Source organism: Malaclemys terrapin, chromosome 5, assembly GCF_027887155.1.
Source record: "Malaclemys terrapin pileata isolate rMalTer1 chromosome 5, rMalTer1.hap1, whole genome shotgun sequence".
In the NCBI taxonomy this organism is placed as follows: Eukaryota; Metazoa; Chordata; order Testudines; family Emydidae; genus Malaclemys; species Malaclemys terrapin.
In genome coordinates, this window is record NC_071509.1 from 17221101 (window position 1) to 17249017 (window position 27917).

Here is a 27917-nt window from a genome sequence, read left to right on the forward strand (position 1 = left end):
CCTGGTAAGGGGCGGCCAATCTTGGGGGCGCGTGCTCCGGCGGCGCGGCGCTGGGGGGCTCAGCGGGGCGTGGTTTGTTTTTTTTTTTTTTTTTTTTTTTTTTTTTTTTGCTGCTTGGGGCAGCCGGCCCTGCTTCTAGACTCAAGGAACTCTTAACTTTCTCTTTGTTAAGCTAAATAGATTAAGGGGTAACTTGGTCACTGTTTATAAGTATCTACATGAGAAACAAATATTTGGTAATAGAGCTCTTCAGCTTAGCAGAGGAAAGGTACAAGATCCAGTGGCTGGAAGTTGAAGCTAGACACATTCAGAATGGAAATAAGGCATACACTTTAACAGTCAGGATAATTAACTAGTGGATTCTCCATCACTGGCAATTTTGAATGAAGGTTGGATCGCTTTCTAAAAGATGTGCTGTAGTTCCAACAGGAATTCTTTTGTGGCGTGTATTATGCAGGTGGCCAGAGTAGATGGTTACAATAGTCCCATCTGCCTTGATTTGTAGACACCCTCTGGCCTTCGAATCTAGGAATCATTGTGACCATCTAGTCTGACCTGCATAACACAGGCCAAAGAACTCCCTCAAAATAATGCCTAGAGCAGATATTTTTGAAATGTGGGTTCTGCTACAAACTTGCATCTCAATCAAGTTTGGCTAAACTACCAACTTTGTGGATTAAACTGAACCCATGTTTGAGCAACCCTCTGCTAGCATGTGTGTGGGTGGGGGGGGTGTCTTATCTTTAATGTAGTTTTGGCTGTAAAAATCTGGTTATTTTTCCTCAGTTGAAAAACTGAGATGCACTTTGTGCTCTAGGGACAAACTCATCCCTGGTGTAACTCCATTGACTTCCACCTAACTGGCAACAAGACTGAATGTGGCCCTTTGTGCTCCTCGAAATCCAAAATTCAGAGCTGAGCTGTGGGGAAAAGGAAGAATAGATACGCCCAGATTCTCAGCAGGTGTCATGGGTGCTGATTTACGCTAGCTGAGTATCTGGCCCTAAATTACAGAGAATCCTACAACAATCCCTCTGCATGATGTCTGGTTTCAGGGAGGAGGATCTCTAACACTGGAGTGGCACAATGGTAAAGTTGTACATTACTAGTCTAGTATGTCCCAGACTCCTTTTGCGGTATCCCAAGCTGTCCTTTAAGCTGGTGGCTCACTCAGAGGCACATACAGTACTCTAGATGTGTATGACCGTTCCCAATGCCCAGGAGCATCCACAACATTAGTAAGCTTTATTTGGGCAGCAGCACTTGCTCAAACAATGTTGAATAACGTTTAGTTAGCAGACCTGTTGAAACATATGTTAGTGATGTGTTTATAGATAGATACACTTCTCACAAATATCTAAAGGATGTAAACAAAATGATAGCAGCTGAAGCACCAGGATGCTTGTCTGCCAGTATTGTCCTTTCTGGAGGAATTGATAGAAGTATTTCTTGTATGTAATATCAGGCTTGTATTCTGCATTGCAGATATCTGCTTCCAAATGACCAATGATTGGGTACCTACAGAGGGATTGTACAGAACTCTTGTCTGGTCATGTACTCTGAATTTATAGCGGATGAGTGTCCTCACCCTTATGGTCTACAGAAAGATATAGCTTCTGATTGCAGACCCCCTTCAAACTTTGGAGGTGTTTGGAACCAGAGGCTTAGTTCAGACCATTCTAGGACATGGGCCAGCTGTGAAATTCAGATCAGGATCCACTTTTGGATTCCAGACTTCTGGCATGTTTGGATCCATTGTTTAGACAACTGAGAGGTATCATTCCTTATCCTATCCCCTGTTCTTTGTAAGCTCTTTGGGACACGGACCTTGCCTTCATAACTTGTCTGTAAAGAACTTGATGCTATACGTTAATAATAATTTTATTATTATTATTAATAGCCTGCAGAGGCAGATTAAGGTTTCATGGGGCTCTGGCCCAGAGCAAGTGGGGGGCGGGACTTCAGGCAGGAGTGGGGAGGGCCCCCCTGTTCAGTCCCTTCCACCTATGCCCTGCCCACAGCCCCACCCCATTCTGCCCTTTTCCCCCATCACCCTGCCAAGTTCGACACATGGTCAGCCCCATTCTACCCCACTCACTGCAGCCCTGCAACCATCCTCCTTTCTCCCCCCACACCCCACTGCGGCCCCAAGATCAGAGAAGCCCCGCGCCCTGCCATAGCCCTGGGCCACAGCGGGGAGAGCTCCCCCCGCCCTGAGGCAGCAGCGGGGGCTAGAGCTCCTCCAGGGCCATAGATGTAGTTTGACTGCTATATTTGGGGGGGACAGAGTACACCCATGCACATGTGCGCGCTGAAGCCAAACCATTCGTTCACGGTCTGTCTCTCCCACCACCTACAGTGGTACCTGGGCTGTGGGGGGGAGGGGGAGGAGAGGATGGCTTAATGGGGGATCCCCAGCTGCTACTGGCAAACTCTAGCACTGGCCGCTGAAGCACTGGCACTGCTCTGATGCAGTTGTCCAGGGAATACTACATGCTGGGCTCCTGCTTCTCCCCCACCCATTCCTGAATCCCTTTCTCTTCCTCATCCCTTCCCCCATCCTCTCCCTTTCTCTTCTCACCCCACTTCCAGGGGTGAAAGTAACTTAAGGGACTTACCAGTACTCAGGGCAGCCGAGGTCCTGAGAAAGGTGGGGGGTGGGGGAGGGTGGCTCAAGCAGAAGGGGCTGGGGCCAGACTCCCCCCACCAGCCCTTCAGCACAGCCCAGCAGTGATTTAAAGGGCCTGGGGCTCCCAGCTGCTGCCACCAATGCTACCCCAGGGCTCTGGCACCGACTTAAAGGGCCCAGGGCTCCAGCTGTGGTAGCGGCAGCCAGGAGCCCTGGGCCCTTTAAATCACCACCATGGTAGTGGCAGCAGCTGGGAGCCCCAGGGCGCTGGTGGCAATTTTAAAGGGCCAAGGGCTCCGGCTGCTGCCAGGAGCCCAAGGCCCTTTTAAATTGTCAGGCCCCAGGGAAGCTGTGTACCGGCTCTTACTGGTATTACTCGTACCGGCCCGGACCAGCTTACTTTCACCTCTTCCCACTTTCCTTGCTCTGCCCTCTGCACTCAGTTGTAGAGGAGAAAGGTGGGCACTAGGACCCAAGAGGAGGCGTCCAGCTGCTGAGGCAGGACCCAGAGCACAGCTGCTCTGTCTGCTCCCCGTGAGCCAACATGCCGGGGGAGGGGAGTGCGGGTGATGCAGCATGGGAATGACAGAGCCCCCTTCTCCCTCCCAGGGTGAGTAGAGCTGGAGAGCAGGGTTGGGGTGCAGAGTTTCCCATTTTTCCAGGGGCCCCCAATTGGCCCTGGGCACAGGCCCCATTGGCCTGGCAGCTAATCGGCCACTGCTTGTCTGTGTACTAGAAAGAACTTAGTGCTATTTGAAGTGATAAATGGCATGTAGCTCTGTTTTTCAGAGCAGCTGCAGTTCCCATTAAAAATCAAGCCAGTGATGTTTGTTTGCACTAGCAGTCACCAAAACAGTTCAGATACAAGAATATCCTCACATTTCACTCAAAATTACAAATTCGTCCATATGAAATTAAATAGAAAAAACAAATTCTTAGCTTCTGAGGCTCCAAGAGACCATTCTGAGCATCTAGTTTTGACCTCCCTGCGTAATACAGGCCATCTAGGGTATGTCTACACTGCAGCTGGGGGTGACCCCCCCCTCCCCCCCAGTGCATGTAGACACTCCTTAGTAGGGTTCAAGCTGACGCTTGTTAATAGCAGTGTGGGCGTTGCTGCTCAGGCTCTCAAGCCCACCTGATCCCCAAGTCTGAGCTTGGGTGCTTAGCCAGAGTCTCTAAAAATAGCAGTGATGTTGTAGCCCTGGTAGAGTGCTACCTCAAGACCTGCTGGTGAGAGTCTCTGGGCTGAAAGGCTCGCTTCCAGCTGCAGTGTAGACGTACCCAGTGCACTCTAACTCACGACGCCTTGTCAGTGTGGACGCACATAGAGCGCTCTGACTCCACGGCTAGAGCACTCCTGGTACTCCACCTCAGCGAGTTGGTGAGTCACCCCAGAACCTTGGCTGGGATAGTAGGAGACAAAGCAATTGCTTCTATTTGACCTCCAGTAAAGTGAAAGCTTTTGATAAATATTGATTAATGGATTCTGTTCTGTTTAGGTTCTCAGACCACACCCACAGACTTAGTATCTGGGGAAATTTCGTTTAAAACCTCATATTAAATTGTGAGCAGAACAAGCTAGAATACTGTTGGTTTTTTTGTTTTGTTTTTTTTGGTTTTTTTGAACATATATATTTTTCTGGTTTGCCTGACCTGTTCGCGCCCCCCCCCGCCCCCAAATGAAACAAAGGCCCAGCAGAGATGCATTGCAAGCAAATGTTGCAAAAAGAATTGGCAAGCACACTGACATCAGAACTGACTATATAAACCATCTCAGTCATATAAATAAAGCAGGTGTAATAATCATTTACATCTTATTTAAAAACAAAAGGGTTCATCTTTTTTTTTTTTTTTTTTTTTAAACTAAGGCTTTCAAAGAAAAACATTGACCAACTGGATTGAGATTTTACAAGCAAAATCTGCTTAGTCCAGATGCTAGGTGGCAGCTCTAACCTTGTGAAAACTGACCTCTACCATAGCCCTGGGCTTCTTGATTCCAAGAAGTGTTTTCTCTTTAAAGAAATTGATTTCTTTTACAGACCTTGACCTCTCACTATTTTTCATCCCCCATCAACCCATGGGGCTTACTGACCTTGTTGCAAGAAGTCACATGCACGAGACATGCCCTCCAACCAAACAAAAAGTTTTCCACGTAGGGTCCATTGGGCCAATGCTTGTTACAACAAATTCTTCCCTGGTCTGACACAGATTACGTTGATCTGACTGAGGTAATTGGCAAAACAGTTTTCTAACTGACCTTGTACTTGAAAGATGACCTCCATTTTCCCCCACTCAGCTGCTGATTCTGGGGCAATAAATACCATCAAGGAATGGGGAAATAGTTTTGTCACTTAGAAATATTTCTATGGGATAAAAACTGGCTTGTCACTCTCCTAAACTTGAAAAGATAATTGAGTGGTCAATTTAAACACCTGACTACTGCTCACATGCAGGCTTTGCTAGGAAAAACTGAGAAGTAGGCAAAGGCAATCTTGGCTGGTAACAGCAGGTGGCTTTCCAGAGGCTTGGAGGTTGCCTAAGTATCCAGATCAGATTTAAGTATCCACGTTTTTGAAGTATCTGAGCCTCTTGTGCCTACAAGACAATTATTTTAGGAATAGTCTCCCATAAGTTTCCTGGTATTTCCTACTTCCAATTGGGCCTTTAGTGTGGTCCATTATTTCAACATGTCTCTTCTGTTCCCAGACAAAGCCAGAACTTTCAGAGACATGAGAAAATAAGCTTAAGGACCAGTCGTGTTCACTTTCCAGGGGAGAATAGTTCCCATTGAAAGCAACAGGGCTGCTCACTTGTGTAAGGCTGTAAATTGCAAAGGCATTAAGTCAAGGGGTGTGTCATACTCTGCTCTCTACAGTACTGAGACAAGAACTGCCAGCCTTTAAAAAGGAATAACTAGTAGTAGTAATTGATCAGAAGAATTAACACACATTTGTGGGCCTGAGAGAGCTTGCTTCAGATGCCATTCTAGTAGAATGTGTTCATTGCTCCACAGTATGTTTATGGACCGAGTTCTGTAAAGGGCTCGGTGTCAGGTGTGGAATACCCTTCTCTTCCTCAGATATGTAGGGGCCTAATCCTGATCCATACACTGATGTCATTTCACTGACAATGGTGTTATCCCTGTGTAAATCTGGACTGAGATCCAGTTTAGCACTCAAAGGAGGCACTAAGCACTTCACACATTCAGTCCTCTGATCTCTGAGTGGGGGATGTTTAGACCCAGTCACAATACATATAACAAAAAAAAAAAATGATTTCAGGGTGGAGGAGAGTCAGAAAACACTCTTAGGAATATGCACCCTTGCACTTCTGCTCCCTCAGCATTACACAACACATTTAAATCACACCGTGAGTTAAAGGTCCTACCACAGGGTGGTGGAACTGAGCAGGAATGACTTGAGGATGCAATATGTTCAGTGTGCACTGCAAAAGGAAGGGGAAATAATCTACACAAGCAATGGGAAATCCTCTAGGTATAGAGCCAGCACCCAAACAATGGTGCACTTAGCAAACAACGTAATTGTATATAGACACAAATAAAATAGCTTTTTCTACAAGGAAAAAGGAGACTGTCCATCTAGGGAATCCTAATACTCATGGAGGGAAGAGCAGATTGAGGGTTGTAGCCCTTCTGTGGGACTGATGTTATAGCCATTAGTCTATGGGTACATCTACACAGCAGGTGTGAGTCCCAGCTCCGGTGGATGTACATATGCTAACACACCAAAATATCAGTGTGGCCATGGCAGCATGGGCAGCTCTTCAAGCTGGTGGCATGAGTACAGTGCTGCTCAACCAACTGGGTATGTACTTGAGTGGCTAGCCTGAGCCACCTGACGTGCCATTGTGGCCGCACCGCTATTTTTAGCGTGTGAGCTGGAGCAGAGCTGGGAATGTCTGTCTGGAGCTGGGACTCTCACCACCCAGCTGCTGTGAAATTGTACCCAAAATTACAATCCTGATTGATTTCAGTGGTGAAAGATTGGGTCCTACAAATACTGATTTTTGGAGCGAAGGCCCAGCTCTTAGAGAGACGGATACTATACAGAATATGAAAACTGTAGAATTGGATGTTTTCACTGTAGAGTGTGTGTGTATGTATGTGTGTGTATATATATATATATATATATATATATATATATATATATATATATATATATATATATATTTTCAGAGACTTTCATGCCCTGCTTTTGATGGGGGGGGGGGGGGAAATATTTTCATTTAAGTTTTACAGCTCCACAGTACATAGGAAAATGCATGGCTTTTTCTGTATAAAGTTTTCTCTGGTGTCTGGAAGTCTGGGTTTTTAGCTCTCTCATAAGCCTGTCCCATTTATAAAATCTGCAGCTGCCTGATCCTTGTGGAAAATAAATGTGAATAGGTAGTTTCCACCGTGAGCATGGAAACTGTGTGTGAAACACAACAGCTCTGTAGTGCATGTGTATATGTAGAATAGGCCCAAAATCTGGGCATCTTCCATCATGTGTGTCTCTGTGAATCAACAGTACTGTCACCCTCAAGGGTTCAAAAATCTGAAGTCAGGCCCCAGACATCATGAGATTGTCTTTAAAATCATACATTTAAAAAAAAAAACTTGGGTTTTCATTTGTCTTTTGTGTCTTGAGCCTTTTAGGATTCACATTTTCAAGTTTTTCCCTGCAACTGAGGCCCAGAAACTGTTTTTTGTTAATGAAAGCTGAGATTCCCACAATCACATGACTCCAGAAGCCAGGGCTTTAAGAATAACTCTAAATACCTCAAGACTCATGATAAAATCATGAAGTGGCAAACTGAACCACTTAATAGCTAAAGAAATAGATGAATTTCAAGTGTTGTAGCCTAAAACCAACTGAAGAGAAGTGTTGCTCTTTCTGGAATGTCCTGAATGCTTTTTGAAAGGTACTTTGTGCCTTCAACTCTCATTTTTCAGTTTAATTATCTACAGCTTAGCTTGGGCCATGTAGATGAAGGACCATATTGTAATTTGTTAGTAGAATAAATTAACTGCATTCCATATTCTGTTTATAACAATAATTAGATTTGTTCAGAATATTCCGACCCCACCCATCCCATCATGTGAGCCCTATTTCTTGGAAATCAAATGTTGCTTCAATGGATATATTATAATACATAAAATAAACATTTTAAACAATGAACACCCAGCCCTGGCTGGGTGAAATATGCAAACACTCTATCTTATGTTTAAAACAAGGATTACTGGCTTCACACTGTAGTGCAAGATCAGAAACAATTCAACTTTGCCCTTGCAAAGGGATTTCTTAGATTTGTTCATCCAAATAATGGAAGACTTGTCAAAGCAGCTGTGGATTTCTGTTCTAGATAAAATATCCTCAGCTGTCCTCTGAGCGAGATGTGTTGATGGGACAATTACAGGAAATAGAATCCTCTTTCAATTTAAATCAATCCAATCATTTCACAAATGGGGCACATATGAACACCTAAATATGAAATTCCTGGTGTCATTCATGGGTAGGATCATTCTAAAATGTCAGTAAGCTCCCATAGTTCAAGATTCTAGGATCAGCTGGGCATATCTCACCTAATCAATCCCTGATGGTTGCAGAGGTCTCAGGCAGTGGTGGCACCTTCTCTCCTGTTCTGTGCCTGTGGCATGCAACAATTTCATCTACTGAGAAAAATGCTTTAGTTTAACCCAAGTTTTTGGGCTAAACTGAAGGGTAACTGGGTGAAATGTAATGGCTTGTGTTAAACAATAGGTCAGATTAGATGACCTACTGGTCCCTTCTAACCTCTATGAAAGGTTTATATGCAGGTGTGGCTCCATTTGGGGGAAGGAGTGAGTGTCATACACAGACATAGTGACTTTGGAATGATTTTACTCATGAATGGCATAGGAAATTTCCTATGTTATGAGTTCATATGAGGTTACATAGGTACACAGCCATTATCCTCTCTTGGTGACTGCTCATGAATGAAGAAGAGAATTTACCTTCTGGTGAATTGTGCCATTGTCTCAGCCCAGTACCGCAGCAGTAGTTCTTTCCCAGCAAGTAGTCATCTTTGCCATTATCTGTAATACAGCATTCAGAAGTCACCTCCTGCAAGACAGGCCCAACAAAGAAAATAACAGAACACCACTAGCTGTCACCTTCAGCCCCCAACTAAAACCTCTCCAGCGCATCATCAGAGATCTACAACCTATCCTCAAAGATGATCCTTTACTCTCCCAGATCTTGGGAGACAGACCTGTCCTCGCTTACAGACAACCTCCCAACCTAAAGCAAATACTCACCAGCAACCACACATCACTGAACAAAAACACTGACCCAGGAACCTATCCTTGTAACAAAGCCCGATGCCAACTCTGTCTACATATCTATTCAAGTGACATCATCATAGGCCCTAATGACATCAGCCATACCATCAGGGGCTCGTTCACCTGCACATCTACCAATGTGATATGTGCCAGCAATGCCCCTCTGCCATGTACATTGGCCAAACCGGACAGTCTCTCTGCAAAAGAATTAATGGACACAAATCTGACCTCAGGAATCATAATACTCAAAAACGAGTGGGAGAACACTTTAACCTGTCTGGCCATTCAATGACAGACCTGCGGGTGGCTATCGTACAATAGAAAAACTTCAAAAACAGACTCCAACGAAAGACTGCTGCGCTGGAATTGATATGCAAACTAGATACAGTCAACTCAGGATTGAATAAGGACTGGGAATGGCTGAGCCATTCCAAACATTGAATCTATCTCCCCTTGTAAGTATTCTCACACTTCTTATCAAACTGTCTGTACTGGGCTAGCTTGATTATCACTTCAAAAGTTTTTTTTCTCTTACTTAATTGGCCTCTCAGAATTGGTAAGACAACTCCCACCTGTTCATGGTCGGGGTGTGTGTGTGTTTTTCACTCTATATGCATCCGAAGAAGTGGGCTGTAGTCCACGAAAGCTTATGCTCTAATAAATTTGTTAGTCTCTAAGGTGCCACAAGTACTCCTGTTCTTTTTGTGTAATACAGCATGTACAGTTGTATATGTGCTAGGTACAGAGGAGATGTCCCCTGGCTTTTATATCACAGGAGCCAGACGTCTGTGGGTCAGTGCCAGAAAAACATTCTGCACACGCAGCAGCTCTCAGTTCCTGCCTCCTCTGCTTTTCTAACCTTTCCCAGCCAAATTCAAGGATGAAATTCAAAGTATCCATTATGTCACCAGTTATTTGGCAGCTGTAAACATCAGGAATCCAGTCATGTGAGGTGCTGAGTATCCTCAACTCTCCCCTTAATTGAAATTCACTCCCACAGTTGCTCAGGGTGCAGGACTGGGCCCAATGTAAGCAGAAGATTCCAACCTAGGCCACTATTTCATTCAGCCAAGTGGCCCTCCGTCCCCAAAACCAATCGAGTACCATTTAAAATAAACACACACGTTTACACCATCACAGATAAATCCAGATCTTCTTTCTGAAGCAGTAGTTGATATTTCTTTTGCACTGGAACCAGCTTGTGTTTATTCAGTTCTTGGCATAGAATCATAGAACTGGTAGGGACTTCGAGAGGTCCAGTCCCCTGCACTTGTGACAGGAACAAGTATTATCTCTATATCCGAGAACTCCAGAACCGCAGAAAGGATTTCAGGGAAGAACAACGGTAACTGGGACTGAAGTGATGGAAGACACTGCACTAGACTAGAAAGATGTCACATGTTCCTTTATATGCTCAATAACTAGTAGATACAGGTTCCTCTACTTCTGTAGCAATCTTTAAAACATGCACTGTGTCTTTAGGCACAAAGAGTGGTGTGTACATGGCACCAGCCCAGGAGTGACCCCAGGAGGCACTGTGATTGAGAAACATCGTGTAAGGCACAATTCTCTGTCTGCTACTCCCTGGCTCTAGAGAGGTAGTAACTTGCTGCTGGTCCACATCAGCAGCAAACTGGAATACCTCCTGCACTGGCTGGTGTGCTGGGAAGGGGAGAGACTGATGTAAAGGCTCCACTCATTTTCCATCCTGGTTGGCCCACCTGCTCCAGTGGGCAGATGGAACATGCAAGAGAAATTCTTATTCCTCCTTACCCAGTTGCACAGGCCTGAAATCCAAGTCATGTATTTGACACAGCATTAGGGCTGGATTATAAGAGAGAGAGTGTATATGGGATGTTGCATCAAGTACCTGAGCCTGTGTGTAATTCCACATCCGAAACCTGGATATTTTACCTGGGTATTAGGATCCCAATATTTAAACAAACCGTTTATAGAAGAGGAAAGATGGAAAAAAGAATCAATGTATATTTTGGCTTGGAAACGTCTATGGGGAAGTAGGTCATTGATAACAATCTACAAGTATATGAAGCATATGAAAATGAAGGAGAAGAGATGTTCAGGGTAGAACATGGGGATATAACTAGGATTCATGAAATTAAATTAAGAAAGAGAAAATGTAGCCAAACATCAGGAGAAACCCCTTGGCGGTGAACTACAATAGGCTATGGTTATGGGGGGAAAACCCAAATGAATTGATGGGAGCTCAAATGCTTGGGACATTTAATACTAGACTGGACAAAGCGCTGCAAAATGTGCTGTAGGGACACTCCTCCAGTGGCAGTGAGGGTGGAAGATCTATGTGCAATTTTTTTTAGGTGGTCTCTTAAGCAATATCTTGTTCTCAGCCTAGCTCAGCTATGCATTGTTCTGTCCTGCAGAGGGCAGGTCTGCACAGGACATATGCCTTTGCTGTGCCCGTCCCCTGTGCATAGAAATTGATACTCTTTCTTTTCACAGTTGCTGATTTGTGAGCAAAGATGAGAACAATTTAATGTCACACGCTTGGTATTTCTGTCATCTTGGTCCCTTACTCCCTCTTTATCCTTAATTTGGCCTCCTCCTTGAAACTGAAAGCAGAGGCTGAACAATGGCGGCTTTTATGGGGGCTGGCGGTGGCAGATTGGAATGAGGCACTGTAACAACTGCTGCAGGGGCCTGGGTTGTGGCCTACCATTGTCTGCACAATAATGTAGCCCTAATATGGCTGCTCATTAACCAGTTTGCTGCTGTGCCTCATTATTTTCTGAAGTGGATGCTTTAATCATGCCTGGTTGTGCTGAAAAAGCATTGTCTGGTGGGGGTGAGGACACTTGGTATTGGAATAGAAGTCGTAAATAGATTTCCTAAAGGAGAAATCTCTCCTTCTTGGATCCATGGAGCCAAAACTGGATCCAAGTCAAACCCTTTACGTTCCCCCCCTTGCAACTAGCATTCACCAAGACTGTTGCTCCGATTGAACTACAACATTTCAGGCACAAGTGTGTGTATATGCATATTTTCTGGGCCTACATTTGGAAGCTGCTCTTTGTTGGTAACTGCTAGCCAAAATTTTCAAACATGGATATCTAAAGTTAGGTTCTTCACGTAATATGTAGGGACATGGATATTACACTCTAGTAGTTCCTCGAAGCCTCAATCAGCACTAGAGCTCCTTTGTTCCAAGTGCTGGACGACCATGGGGATAGAACAGCCCCTGCCACAGAGAGCTCATTGTCTGGCAAAATGACAGGACACCACGAGTGGCAGTGGGGAAGAATGGGTAGAGGGCCATGGTAACAGTAACTTCTCTGATTCAGCAAGGTGCATTAGCACTCTAACTTGGAGCATGGGAGTCATCCCATTGAAGTCAATGGCATTATTTGCATACTTAAAGTGAGGCATGTGCTTAAGTGCTTTGCTGAATCAGGGTCCAAATGCTCACGTTATGCTTAATAAACCACCACCCTCTGAGCTTTTCACCTGTCTGATCTAAATAAAAAATGGTCTGATTTGCAAGGGTGGTCAGCACCTTCAGCTCTCATTGACTTTCCTGGCACTTGTGGGTGCTGGGGCCTTGCGCTACTGAAAACGAGGCCATTTATATTTAGGGGGCACCCCGCCGTGAGAATATTGGCCTCTGTTTCACTGTCGTCTTTACCTTCCAGTGTACAGTAGGAGTGGCCTTAGCTTAGCAGATGAGCTTTTTATCAAGCCAGGCACATGGGAAATTAATTAAATCGAACAGAAGCCACCCTTGTTCTGAAGCCCCTTCATAATTTAAAGCTGCAGGGTGAAGTAATTAAATGTTATAGAAGTTGCAGCGTATTAAATGAAAATGTATGGTTTTGAATACAGTAGGGATAAGCATTAATAAGGCATCAGGGGGCCTAGTCTGAGGGAGCCATGGGAACCAGCAGCCCCTAAATTATTATCCTAGCTCTGACTTTGATGCATTCTCTAGCTGAGGACAAGTCACTTAATTTCTCTACCTTATTTTCCCCATCTCTAATTTGGGGATAATAACTACTTGCATACCTCAGAGGGGTGTTTGTGAGGAGTTGTGAATGTGTGAAGAGTGCTTTGAAGATGAAACGTCATATCAATAATAATATTATCCCTCGATAATGAAATGACTGTGTGTGTCTGCGTCACATGTGCCACGACAAACAATGAGTTATAGTGTGGCAGCCCCTCGTGATAGACACACAAACATCATGTGAGGTTTTCACAAATACCTCATTTCTTCAGGGAACTAATCTGTCACCCCTACTGCTTAATGTTATTTGTCATGCATATGTCATGTCATAAATATACCACACTGAGAGCCCACGATAGAGGTTTGTTGAAAACCTACGTTCTTATCAGAATCCCTTGCTGGTATTGTAACCCTTGTTTCCCGGGTTTGATTTTGTTAATTATTATCTGGTGAAATTCAATTCTATGCCAGAGGACCACAAAAAGTCCCATTCGTCTGAAGAGGATCAGAGACTTCATGCCGCCCTCTGCGGGGGGGCGGGGCGGGTGTTTGATCTATCTTATGCTTTTTCCAATCAATTTTCACACATACCCCCCCCCCCCCCCCAAAAAAAAAGTCAGGTAACAAAAGGTTGAAGACGTGAATCTGATACACAGAGAAATGTCAATTGTGTTAGAGAAGGTTCAGACATTTTAGTGATCAAAATAACTGAAGAAGACTCGGGAGGGGGGAGAAATTGGAAAAACTGGTAATGGGACACAGATCATATACCTCTAAGTCAGCAGTTAAAATATAAACCAAGAAAAGTTGGTAGGTAGGGAAAGCTCCCACCCTCTGACAGTTGCTCGGTGGCTTTTGTGAAATGGGTCGAAGGGTCTCAACCCAGTTCCTAGCAGACAGGTGTGTACACCACAATAACCCCCATCACAGATGTCACCATGGTTGGCAGCCTTAGCAGAGAGACCAATGACTGAATAGGCAATAGAAACTGAAAGGTTGTGGAAACTGAACTTTACTTTCAGTTCCTGAGCCACAGTTCCTCCTAGAGTTCCTCTTGGGCGTATGACAGGCCTCTTAGTCTTTTGTGCCTGCCATTCTACCTGGTTTGTAAATTGGAGACGAGCCTTGTTTTTAAACAAGGGAACCACTGGCTTTTTGGCATGAAGGTCTTAGAGCCTCCAACATGGGCTAAACCTTGTATGTCTTGCTCATGTGAATAAGTTCACTGCAGCATGTGTCCCTGGCTGTGGACTGAAAGGAAGAGGTGGCTTCCCACAACTCTGATAATGGGTGAAATCCTACCTCCGCCAAATCAATGGCAAGACTCCGGCTGACTTCCCTGGGGCCAGGAGTTCACCCTTGTGTCACTCTTCCGCTCAAATAAACAGCACCATGTGAAAAACCAGTTTGTTGCCTGAGCACAGTTGCTCACGATCAGGATTAAGTTTACACTCTGAATACTTTGTACAGCATAAAGGGAAGGGTCAAGGTCTTTTTGGATAGCTATACTGAAGCATAGGAGTGTCTTCTGGGCCGGATTCTCGGTTTATGTAAATCAGTATAGCTCCATGGAAGAGCTTAATAGAGCTACACTGACTTATGTCTGACTGCAGGGTTTTACTGTCTGATAAGATTCCAGCACTGCAACCGTAACTGGCTGGGACTTCACATGTGAGTTTTACATAAAACCACTTTTTCAAATTCAGACTTTCCAATGAAAAAGCCACTGTTGGCACAAATAATCCCGCTTCTCTCATTTGCATAAACTCTAGGAAGCTGGACAGCAGAGGAAATAAGCAATAACAGCAGTGTAAATGGGCCCTAAAGTGAAGCAAGAGTATAAATTACAATGCAGCAATTCAATCTATCAGGCTCAGTTTACACTGGTGGTAAAAATAAAAGAAGAGCCATTATGTCTTTAGAAAAGCTTGACCTTCAGTGTTACTGAAGACATAGGGGGCTCTATGTCAGGGGAAATAGACTTTCTGTACATTATTATTATTTAAGGGGGTTTGCTAGGGCTCATATACACTCATCCTTTGCATTTACTTCTGGAACTAGAGAAGAGGAGGACATATAACAAATGAATGTGTGTAACCCAGCAGCCCTGGCTGGCCCACTTCCCAATATATTTTGCCTGACAAACAGCTTATCCCTGACTATAGTGTATTTTGCATTCCTCCAAAGTTCCCATTAATCATGGAAAAACCCAAGTTGTGCTAGCAGAGTGTGAGCCTCTATGAACGGCTCCTTTGATAAGAATGTTTTTACATGCCTGGAGGGATTTAGCATTTTGGACCTCCTTTGCAGTGGGTAGCTTGTGGGTCTCCTTTCATCGCTGTGTATCAAACTGTGGAGATTTATACTGGGGGCCTTTGAAATGAGACGGTTTCTAGTGCTTGTGTTCCTGTGTTGTATCTGCAGATCCTGTGTTCCTTTCACAGCATTTGTAGTATGGCCCAGTGTACTAAATATCTATTTTCAACAGTCTAGAGAGAGAATTGAGAAGGAAGGAAAGCAGATGCCAGGGTTTCAGTGTGAAAATGTTTAGACAAGTAACATTGAGTAGTCAAGCAATTGCATTTCTTATAAGTCTATAAACTGAATACAGCAGGGTATGTCTACACTGCAATAAAACACCTGCATCGGACCCGTGTCAACTGACTCCACTTCGGGGGCCTCGGGCTGCAGGGCTATAAAATCGCCATGAAGAGGTTCCAGCTCAGGCCTGAGTTCTGGGACCCTCCCCCCTCACAGGGTCCCAGAGCCCAGGCTCCAGCCTGAGGCCAGATGTCTGCACTGCAACTTTATAGACCTGCAGCCCAAGCCCTGGGAGGCGGAGTCAGCTGACACGGGCCAGACGCAGGTGTTTTATTGCAATATAGACATAACCCCTGTGTCTCCGATTATAAGAATTTGGTTGCCTGAGCGATGAGATAAATATATAGCTATGAGCCTTTTCCCAAATATACAATAGAGATACTTAGAATGCATGGAAATACAGAACCATACAATGTATTACTATAATTATTCATAATTACAATATTTATAGGGCACTCATCACCAGGGCAGCTTGGCAAACTTTACATAGCTTGGATTGTTGCCGTATTGATAGATTTTAAGGTCAGAAGGAACCATTATGATTGCCTAACCTGGCCTCCTGCATAACACTGGCCGTTAACCTCACTCAGTGATTACTGCATTGAGCTCAATAACTCTTAGGGCTTGTTTACACTTAAAATACTGCAGCTGCATCTCTGCAGACATCACCCACGCCTATGGGAGGGTTTTTTCCTTTGGCATAGTTAAGCCATCTCCCCGAGAGGTGGTAACTAGGATGACAGAAGAATTCTTCCAACAGGGGTTTGGTTGGCTTAACTTTGTTGCTCAAGGTTGTGGATTTTTCACGCGCCGGAGCAACGTAGCTGGGGTTGGCCTAACTTTTTAGTGTATTATATGGAGATATACCTAATCTCATAGAGCTGGCAGGGACCCTGAAAGATCATAGAGTCCAGCCCCCTGCCTTCACTAGCAGGACCAAGTACTGATTTTGCCCCAGATCCCTAAGTGGCCCCCTCAAGGATTGAACTCACAACCCTGGGTTTAGCAGGCCAATGCTCAAACCACTGAGCTATCCCTCCCCCAGCCCTTAACTGACCTATAGCATGTCTTTTTAGAAAGACACCCAATGCTGATTGAAAGTGATGAGTGATGGAGAGGTCACCACTACTTGCCAATGCTTAATTCCTCTCTGTTAAAAAATGTGCACTTATTTCTAATTTGAATTTGTCTAACTTCAATTTCCAGCCAACGAAACCAATTATGCCTTTGTCTTCTAGATTTAAGAGCTCTCTACTAGCAGATATTGTCTCCCTAAGTGGGTATTTATAGCCTGTGATTAGGGTACCTCTTAAACTTATTAAGGTAAAGTAAGTTCTTAAAGTATTGCAACTTCAAAGGATAACTGCTGAATGGTAGTTAATAAATAGTGCAGAGATGCAAAGAACCTACAGGCCAAATGCCAAGGATTCCAGAGGATGGTTTGGACCAAAAAGCATCTCTGATAATGCCTTCTACATGTGGTCAAACCTATTTCTAGTGGGAACAAATTATAAGCATCCTGAATGTGCAACCCTTACTGTCTTTGGCGAGTACTTACTCGCACAGGTAGCCCCATTCACTTCAGTACATTGTGACCCATTGTACATAAGTAGCAGGTCATAAAGCCCCTGCGTGGGCTATTCCCATCGCAGACCACAGTGTGGCGATTAAATAGTCTTCACGGAGCCACATATGGGGGCTTGGAGTGTGCAGGGCCTTAACTCCAGCCAGCAGCAACCAGTGCGACTGAGCCAGTACAGAGTGGAAAGTAAGCTGTGCCAAGTAAAGGGATGGAACAACTTACTTTCTCCCTGGAACAATAGAAGACCAGACACCAAACTGTGACTCTCTAATTCACAATTATGTCCCAGGGTCGGTGCAGGGCAGCAAAGCTACAAGGTGTCCCTTACAGAAGGTAACTCCTCAATAGATCCCTAAGTGATTATTGGAAATGAATCCCTTGAACAGGAAATGAGATTTCATAATCTCCTAAAGTGGAATTCTGGCCCCCTTAGAGTCAATGAGAGTTTTGCTATTGATTTCAGTAGGGCCAGAATTTCACCCCAAGTGATGTTTTGGTGGGTGAGGCAGTATGCGTCAAGGGAAGTGATGGTGAATGAGAAGGGGTTATTCAACAAAGGAGAACAACCTGGCTCCCCTAGCTGTTCGTTTCCAGACATTTGGGGTTTCTTCTTCTTTAAAGTGTTGAATTTTTGCAAAGAAAGTACTATGGGTTTGGGGTATGAGATGAAATTAATTGAAACATACTGGTAACCTTACCTCTGTTTCAACCAGATTTTGTGTTTGTGAAGGTCTGGATATGACAAGCATTGCAGAATATTACTTTAACCAAGTCAGAAATGAAAACAATCTTTCTAAACAGAACCATCTAAACAGCTTTTCCTGTGGTGAATTTCAGGCCCCAATTGTAATGGCTTTAGCAGTAAAACCTAGCTCCTATATGGTGCTTTTCTTCCCTAGACCTGTAAATATTTTACGAAGATAAGTATCAGGGGAATTGAGACACAATGTGGCTTGCCCAACATTGCCTTCTGGCAGAGCCAGAACTAGAACCCAGATCTTTTCAGTCCCCTAGCCTGGGGCCCTATCCATTACAACACTTGGACTCCCGTTTTGAAGGAGCTAGGATGATGTTCTGTGATGGTGCGTCTAGTGTGTTGAACTAAGGGAGTCGTTTGCAATGTGATAGATGAGGGCCATAAACAGAAACCTACGTGAATATTCCTTAACAGAACTTTCTTCAGCTTGGTGAAGAATGTATCATCACCTGCCATAAGTGCAGGAAGAGGGGAAAATGCACAGCTTGTTGCTGTAGCCTTCAGAAACAATACTGTTTCCTTTTTATAGTCACTCTACTAGAGGGCAAAGGTCTCCGTTCCAGTTAACGGAGCTCCAGATCGGTCATGGTTTCCTCAATAAAGAGAACATGTGACAGGAATAACAGAAATGGTATTTATTAGAGGTTATCAGACAAAACAAAGAAGCCATTGTGTATGCCAAGTAAAATATTGGTAGGCCAAATCCTGCAGTCCTGGTCTTGCCTATTACCAGGAATCCCCCATCCCATTGGGAATAAAGCTTAACAGAGCAAAAAAAAAAAAGTCATCTTGAAAAAACAGAGTACAAGGGCAGTCCTTGAGGTATCCATTTCCACTGGATTTAAGCCTGGAAGATGCACTGAGGCACTAAAGTCTTGTCAATTCCAGGGCGCATCGCAGATTGGAATTGGCATTGCTTTATTCTTTTCATTGTATTAAACAGTTGGTATTGCAGCTCTGTAGAAAAGCAGGAAAGAGTGTAATGTCCAATAGGGCTACCAAATAATTTAATCACCTGTTCGGTGCTATTGTGTTGGTATTTAACATCTCACTGCAGGTGACTCGATTTTTGTCTGTGCCATTGAAATGTCTCATATCTAGCAGAAAATCGACACCAGTTATAAATCCCCCAACTTCAACTGTCCGCAACAGAACGAGTATGACAAATCGGAGCGCAGGAAGCTGGAAATGCAATTTGAATGGTAGCATCAAATTTGCTGCAAATGAGCAACTGTCAGAATGCCATCCTAGAAATACATCGGTACTTTTTTACACCAGGGCTCCTCAACAGAAAGAGACTAGTGGTTTCAATAGCATTAAGAATGTCCTTGGGGCACAATAAAGGCCCAGAATCATTACATTACATACAGGACTCTGCACTTGTCTTCACTGAACCTCATCAGATTTCTTTTAGCCCAATCCTCCAATTTGTCTAGGTCACTCTGGACCCTATCCCTATGCTCCAGCGTATCTACCTCTCCCCCCAGTTTAGTGTCAGCTGCAAACTTGCTGAGGGTGCAATCCATCCCATCATCCCAAACATTAATGAAGATATTAAACAAAACCAGCCCTAGGACCGACCCTTGGGGCACTCTGCTTGATACCAGCTGCCAACTAGACATTGAGCTATTGATTATTACCCATTGAGTCTGACGATCTAGCCAGCTTTCTATCCACCTTATAGTCCATTCATCCAATCCATACTTTTTTACTTGCTGGCAAGAATACTGTAACTATATTACAATAAATATACAGATAGAATACAAATAAACAAAAGTAAACTAGCAAGAAGTACATGCCACAAATGGGCCAAATTCTGATCTCAGTTTACCCCAATGTAAACCCAGAGTCTGTATTTATGCTGCTGAGATTTAAGAGTTGGGCCCAGCATATTTTAACAGAAACTAAAGATAAGCAAATTAAAGAAAAGATAACATGAAATGACTGCCTTGGGATTAACTTAATTTCAAAGTCCACCACAGATAAGTATTCTTACGTTGGAAGAATTTGCAAAGGGAAAGCATTTGATTTTTTTTTAAGAAGTATATTAGAAGTAATACCACAACATATAGTTTAATGGAGACTCAATATAAGATATTGTCCAGATGTTTATATATTAACAAGATTACCGTCTATGAAACTGTTGCTACATAAACAGCACTGAAGAAGCTATACTTGTGAAAATATTGATAGATATTGCCATAGCGGTTCAGACCAATGGTCTATCTAGTCCACTATCCTGCCTCAGACAGTTGCTACTGTAGTAGCAGATGTTTCGGAGGAAGAAACCATGAAGCAGGCATTTATGAGTTGTGAAGTCTTCATCTAACCCATAATAGTAAAAGTTTAGCTTATGCCCTCAACCAGGACAGGTTATATCCTTTCCAGAGCTGCTGTTTCTATTTAATAGTTACTCCTGCCTATTCTTGTTTTGATATAAATGGTTAAACCTTTTTTTTTTAATCCTCCCAGACTCTTAGCCTCAAGGATCTATTGTGGCAAATTGGGCATTGTTTCTTGGTTTTCAGTTTCATTTACCGTTTTCTCATTCTTGTGTTATGAGAGAGGTTGAATAGAAGTATATCCTGGAACTTATTCTAGGATTTTGTCTATGAATTTAAACCCATTGGAATAAGACCACGTATGTAACATAATTTTATTCTTGTTCTTCTAAAATGTATCTCCACAAGAGTACATTCTGGGTAGAGACAATCAGGGCCAGCTCCAGGCACCCAGCTTACCAAGCAGGTGCTTGGGGCGGCACCTGCAGCAATTCGGGGGTGGGCAAAATTGGGGCGGCCACTTCAGAGAGGGGCGGCACGTCCAGCTGTTCGGCGGCAATTCGGCGGACGGTCCCTCACTCCTGCCCGGAGTGAAGGACCTCCCGCCGAATTGCCACCGCAGATCACGATCGCGGGTGTGTGTGTGTGTGTGTGTGTGTGTTTTTGTTTGGCTGCTTGGGGCAGCCAAAACCCTGGAGCCGGCCCTGGAGACAATATAGAGACCTAAAACAGGAAGTCAGAATAGTTATGAAAAATACCTTTCCGAGGAGGAAAACATTCTATATTGCTCTCAGTTGAAACCCAGTCCAACTGCCATTGACTTCAGTGGGAGTCTCTATGCCTACAGCATTTAATTTAAATTCTTGTCTTTCCCTTCAAGGACTGCATCTTAGATCTCATTTTTATAGTAACACCCTCTTGCCCTGGTTTGCTCCATATATGCTACCACCTTAGATGCTCATTTCTTTTCTTCCTTCCACTCCTATCTTCATGCCTTCTTTCCTGCTCTTTATCTAAGGTACTCACTGCTTCCAGCTGGATGCCTCACGGTCTTCAATGTATTTATTCCCCATCAGGGCCGGCTCCAGGCACCAGCTTAACAAGCAGGTGCTTGGGGCGGCTAAGGGAGAGGGGCGGCACCTGCAGCAATTCGGGGGTGGCAGGTCCCTCACTCCCTCTAGGAGCGAAGGACCTACCGCCTGTTCCCCATAACACCCTCGTGACTGAAGAATGTGCCATTATCCCCATTTTACAGGTGGGGAACTGAGGCACACAGACTAGGGATAAAGTTTTCAAAAAAGCTTAATTCCTATTGACTTTCAATGAGTCTTAGGTTCCTAAGTAACTTTTGAAAATGGGACTTAGTCTCCTAAATAACTTACGCACTTAAAAAAAATTACCCGAAGGGCCAGATTTAAAAAAATATTTAGGTGCCTAAAGATTCAAGCATGTAGTGGGATTTTCAGAAGCACTTAGCCACCAAATTCCCCTTGATTTCTATGGACGTTAGGCACCTAGACACTTCTGAAAAAGCGACTAGGTTCCACCTTGCAGCTTTAGGCACCTAAATATTTTTTTTAATTTTGTCCTAAGTCTTTTGGAAATGGGACTTAGGCTACCAAATCAAGTAGGCATTTTTGACAATGTTGTGCTCAGTAATGTGCCTCTGTTTGGCGTTGGATTGTTTGGATCTGTACTACATCTTGTTTGTGTCAGAACCCGGGGTCAGTGCTTGGCAAACAATGGTCAAGATTTTCAAAAATAGGTGCCTAAACTTCAGCTCCTAAATCCTATATTTTGGCACCCAAATAAGCGGCTGCATTTTCAAAAGTGCGGAAGACCTAGAAGTTCCCATTGGCCTCAGTTCCAATACTAACAGCGCTCAGTACTTTTAAGAAACAAGGTCACTTATTTGAGTGCCAAATATGGACCGAATAGACTTTTAAGCATTTTTGGAATTTTTGCCAATAGTATTAATGATAGTTCAGAATGGCTGCACCACTGTTGGCAGTCTGCGGCTATATATCTGGAGCCACAGAAGTATAGGACAATTGCAAAATGAGCATCCTTTTTGGGGGTGGGGAAGGAGGAGGGTTGTTATATAGAGTTATTGACAATTCCAGTCTGAACAAGTCACATTCACGGCACTATTGGAAGTGTAACCCACACATCTTCTGGGTGTGGTGTTCTGTCCTATCTAGTGGCACCAAGACCACTTAGAGAGAGATTAATGAGTTTGTTCTATAGCCTTAGCTCACAGCCAGTTGGCTTTTAGCTCATGCTGTAGACTAGAGGGTCATGCACTGAGGTCCCAGATTTGATCCCGCCCACTAACAACCGGGGTCTGTCGGCGTTACAAGTGGGGGCTCAACCAGGATTTCAACTGGGAAGTCTCTGAAGCTCAGGACACGCTTCCTCAGCTAGGGGAAGTATGTAACCCACACACCTCCTGGGTATCGTGTTCTGTTCTATCTAGTGGCACCAAGACCACTTAGAGAGAGATTAATGAGTTTGTTCTACGCCCTTAGCTCACAGCCAGATGGCTTTTAGCTCATGCAGTAGAGGCTCATGCACTAAGCACCAGAGGTCCCTGGTTTGATCCTGCTGACAACCGGGGTCTGTCGGCGCTACAGAAGAAAAGATGGTTTTGTGGCTAAGCACTGGACTAGGGCTCAGCAAATCTAGGTTCCGATTCTGATTTTGCCTCAAATGACCTCTCTGACCTTAGGTAAATCTCTTAATCTCTTAGTGCTTCAATTCCATCTCTGCATGATGAGGACAATGCTATTTTCTTTCTCCCTGTGCCTTGTTTGTCTTGTCCAGTTAAACTGTAAGCTCTTTAGGGTAGGGATCGCCTTTACTATATGTCCCTTCAGTGCATATCAAAATGGGCCCTTGATCTCAGCTGGGGCCTAAGAGGGTATGTCTTTGCTCCAATTAGACACCCGCAACTGGTCTATGACAGCTGACTCTGGCTAAGGGGCTATTTAACTGGAGTGTAAACTTTCGGGCTTGGGCTAGAATCTGGGCTCTGGGACCCTCCCCCTCACAGGGGTTCAGTCTTGAGCCCAAATGATTACACTGCAATTAAAGAGCCCCATGAGCCGGAGTCATCTGGCACAGGCCAGTTGCGGATGTCTAATAGCAGTGCAGACATGCCCTTAGTGCTATTGTAGTAATAATAATTATTGATGCAGTGAGATCAGACACTGAACATCTGAGTCATCTAAAGGGGAAAAAATGAGTCATTTCAAGGGGGGGAGGGATAGATCAGTGGTTTGAGCATTAGCCTGCTAAACCCAGGGTTGCAAGTTCAATCTTTGAGGGGGCCATTTAGGGATCTGGGTCAAAAATCTGTCCGGGGATTGGTCCTGCCTTGAGCAGGTGGTTGGACTAAATGACCTCCTGAGGTCCCTTCCAACCCTGATATTCTGTGATGAGGGGTACATAAAAAGCATAACCAATTCTAGATCCTCCTCTCTGCCCAGCATGCATAAACCCACAGTGAGAGCCTTGGGGATGCCAGGTGATCACTAAGGTCTTAACCCTATGACTAATTCCATTTGGGTGGACTCTTGTGCTCAGTCAGTCAGTAGCAAGATCAGGGGCTTAATTTTGTCTTGTGTAATTTGGCTATAAATACATTTATAGTCCCCCACCCCCTTTTTTTCTTTTTTGCCTTCAGACTTTTTGTAGGTCACAGATGAAATTATGCTCTCATTTTTAGCTGTGTAAACCAGGAATAGCTCCAGTAACATCATTAGTAATGGCTAGAGCCTGCACCATTAAAGTGAATGGGAGAATTGCTGTTGACTTTAGGAGCAGGCCCAATATGAATACATGAGAGCAAGCAAAGAAGAAGAATTGGATTATCCAGGTGTTGAGTAACACACAGGAGGGAGCTCACATGGTTAATAATAACAAATAAAATGCTGAAATTGACCAAACCCATGTTATGTTAAGAGTATGGAGGTCTCGAAAGAAACAAAAAAGCTAAAACCATAGCAGTGGATCTGGTTAGAGCTAGTCAAATAATATTTGTCAAATAGTGTATTTAATGTTGATGTTTTTTCTAATAAATTGATGAATGTATTTTTTTCACTATTTGCCTACTTCTAATTCAGGTAAGAAATGGAGCCCATCAGGTCTGAAACCAGAAGTACAAGTTCCCCCCGTTGCATTTTTGTGTGAGTAGGAGCAGAATAAATGAAATACTCTTTGGTTGGCTCAAATCAGTGCCTGCCTCTGTGCTCTGAAGCCATACTAGGCCACACTGCCAACTTCTTGGAAGCCCATTTTATTGCATTTGTTTATTTTACAAGTTAACCTTCATTCTTTAGTCTAAAGCTGCCCAGTTAACCCCACAGTCCCTATTGGGCTTGTGAAGATATCTACAGAACTCTGCCTGCCCTTCGAGCCCTGCTGTGGCTCCTATCAGCCTAGCTTTCACAGCCCTCAATGGCTCTTCTAATGCTTGACAAAGCTCCAGCCTTTCGGCAAGGGTGGAGGCTATGAGAGCTGCAGGGGTGAAGGAAGAGACTAGTTCATGATACATTTTACCAAGCAATTTTGAGTGTTTACTGGCACAGAAACACTCAACATTGCAATTGATATGATAGTTGCAGCAAGGTTGGAGGGGACGTACAGTAGCAGAAGAAACCATTTGCGTTAGATTGAAGGGTCATCCAGGATTCAGCATGGTATAGATTCAGGGCCAGTTCATGGCCTATGCAGCACACACAGGGGAGAAGATGGGTGTAAAGTGTTTCCTCGATTCCCCGCTCTGGCTCACTCCACTATGGACAGCTGCATGCAGGGGAGAATGGACTGCTACATCCCCCATTCTCATGCCCCATGCCTGTAGGCAGAAAGAAACAATCCATGGACAGAGCCTTCACTCTATCTCCCCCCGCCCCAACATGCCAGCCAGTGCAGTCACACCAGTGTGCTGGGAGGATGTAAATTGCACCAGGTATAGGGCAGGGGTAGGGTACGTCCCTCTGGAGTTGTTGGGGGAGTTGTTCTGGACAACCCAAGAGGCAGACTATGACTCTGAGTTGCAATCTGCTTTCTGGGCTGCTCCTGGAAGCCACAACTGAGTTCTAATCAGAGAGGAATCATGAGAATTTGTTCCGAATGATCCATGAGGAAGAAGACACATTGCTTGGGTCCTTGTGCATAAAATTGTGGGAAAGAAGAATAGAACGTTTGCTATTGCAGGCCAGAACACAACATCTACATCCTATTTACAGAAAACCTTTCTCCTACTCTAATGTATTCTTAGGAAGATGTGCTCTATGGCCTACTGCTAAGGCTTTCAAAACAGGTGCATAGCTTTAGGTACTCAAGCAATCCCATTGACTTCAGTGGGGCTATTCACATGCTTAAATTTAGACATGTGCTTAGATGTGTTACTGAATCAGAGCCCTAATCCTTATATAGACAAATAAATGACTTGGTTTTCCAAAATCCTGAGCACCCTGCAGCTCTTATTGATTTCAGTGGGAGTTGCTGAGTGCTCAACACTTTGGAAAATCAGATCACTGATTTAGGTGTCTACATATGTACTTGGCTAACTTTAGGCACCTCTCTACTTAAATTCTTGGCCTGTATAAATACAGGGGACTAAATTCTGCTTGAAATCCAGAGTAAATCCAATGAGGTCAATGGAAGTACCCTGAATTTCAAACTAGAGTGTAGCTGAGAATAGAATTTGTCCCCTAAAGTAGGCAGATAACAGCAAATTATGAAAACAGACGATGCTGATGGAAGGGGTGAGATAAACTAGTAAACTAAGGGATGGATATTCTGCTTTTGAGAGAGGGAGATTTTTCCACCGAGGGCAGAAAAGTTGTAATATTTCATGTATTTCTTCATTGTTCCTGTTTTTCCTTTCGTTGAAAGGATCCAGAGTCCTGCTGAAAAGACCATGAGGAAGTCTGGCAAAAACTAATGACCCGATCCATGCATGGAGCCCCTGTTGACTTGAACTGGCAGCAGCTGAGTGTGGAGTTACTAAGAACAGAAAATGTAGTTGGGAGGGATGTTGTCATTGTATGCATCCATAAAGCACCATACACATGCCATGTGACTAAACAATAACTCCAGCAACTGAAATGGTTAGGGCCCTATGTATGTACTTACATGACTTCCATCACTGTTGCATCAAAGCACCTAACTTCCTAAACCCCAAAATATAGAAGTTTGGTCTGGGTAGTCTATGTAGTGCTTGCTGCCCTGACCCCTCAATCTTGGGGACTGCTTTTGTCCACCGCTCTGAAGCAAGTAGCTGAGAGGATATTCAATAGCCAGATTCCACAGCTGTGGCATTGCAGGCCTGGGTCCTGGGGTGGTAGAGACTGTGCAGTTGATCTCTGGAGAGGAAGGAGTAAATGCTGGATGCATGGCACCCTGTGCCAGCTGGCTTGGGAGGAGAAACATTGGCTTTGATTGTGCAAGCAGGTGCCTGCTTCCCCTCCTCATCCGATGGAGAGAGCTAGGGAACAGCTGTAAGCAGAGCAAAGTTAAAAAAATAGAGGGAAATAGGGATTAAAAAATAACTGGCTTGTCTGGCACTGGGAACTTGACATGTTTTTCATCTAAATTAAAGAGAAAGTTGTGCTGTTGTTTTTCTGTAGTGAAACAATTGGCTAATACAAGAGCTGCACATTTTCGAGAAGTGAGAACAAGCCATATGTCTTCCATAAAAACATACTGATACAGTTGAGCCTGCAATTTCAGCTCTGTGGTAAATCATTTTTCTCACATGCCATGGTTAAATCAAGCACTATTTTTATTTGCCAAAATGTATTCACAGCATTGTATTATCATTCATCTCTGTCAGTTTTGCATTTGTTATCATTGACACATGGTAAAGTAGTTTTAATTATCTCTGAACGCAAGAACTGAGCATTTTTTCTATTCAATACTGTCTATTTTACTTCCAGTATCTAAGCTACCATAATACAAATGTTACTGAAGGTTCCTTTTTTTTCCTCTTTAGTTCATAATAAAGGCAGCTCACTTGAGCAAGTAGTTCCTTTGAAATGCTAAAATCCTTCTCAGATGTGTGTTTTGTTAGATCAGCTGCACTTTTAAAATACTTTTTCTTTTCCCTTTAGCTTGAATGCAGAATAACACTTATTAGCCATATGGACACAAAGTAGCTCATCCACTGAAGACAACTGAATTAAAGCTTCATGTGGAAAGATGAATTGACTGTGATGCAGGATGTAAAAACCGCAATTATATTAAGTGACTGTTTTTACTCTTTCACTTCTTATGCAACACAGTCTTTGGAGAGAGAAAAAAAAAGTAAAAATAGCATCCCCAAACATTAACAGTCATACTTGTCCAAGCTCATTAAAGTCCATGGGCAGAATATGTAAAGGAAAGTGGATCAAAAATCCAGAGTGAAACATAAACCTGTGTTTATTCCTGTTTGTACAGCACCTAGCACAGTGGGGTCCTGGACCATGACTGTGAGTTGCGGGGGCTATGGTAATGCAAATAGTAAAACCTATGGCACAGGGAGTACTTTTAAAATAATTATATTTGTATTTCCCTTCCAGTTAGCTTGTTTCAGGATTCAACATGTTTTCGTCCTATTTAGCACTTTGATGGCCAGAATTTCAAGAGCTGAGCTCCCATTTGGACCCTAAGTACAGATATATCTTCCGTGCAGAATTAGCCCAGGCGATCGGCACTAGGGTCTGAGTACATGCGTTAGCCTAGCTCTGTAAAGCCATACCAAGTCACTGGGTCC

The 27917-nt window shown here is 43.8% G+C and overlaps 1 long non-coding RNA gene across 1 annotated transcript; it reads left to right on the forward strand.

The window, feature by feature from the left end:
- The first annotated feature begins 3161 nt into the window (after positions 1–3161).
- Positions 3162–27127, forward strand: LOC128838587 (uncharacterized). The gene is made up of 3 exons (XR_008445210.1): positions 3162–3239; positions 24277–24339; positions 26057–27127. It is a non-coding gene; the product is annotated as an uncharacterized LOC128838587 (long non-coding RNA).
- The last annotated feature ends 790 nt before the right edge of the window (positions 27128–27917 follow it).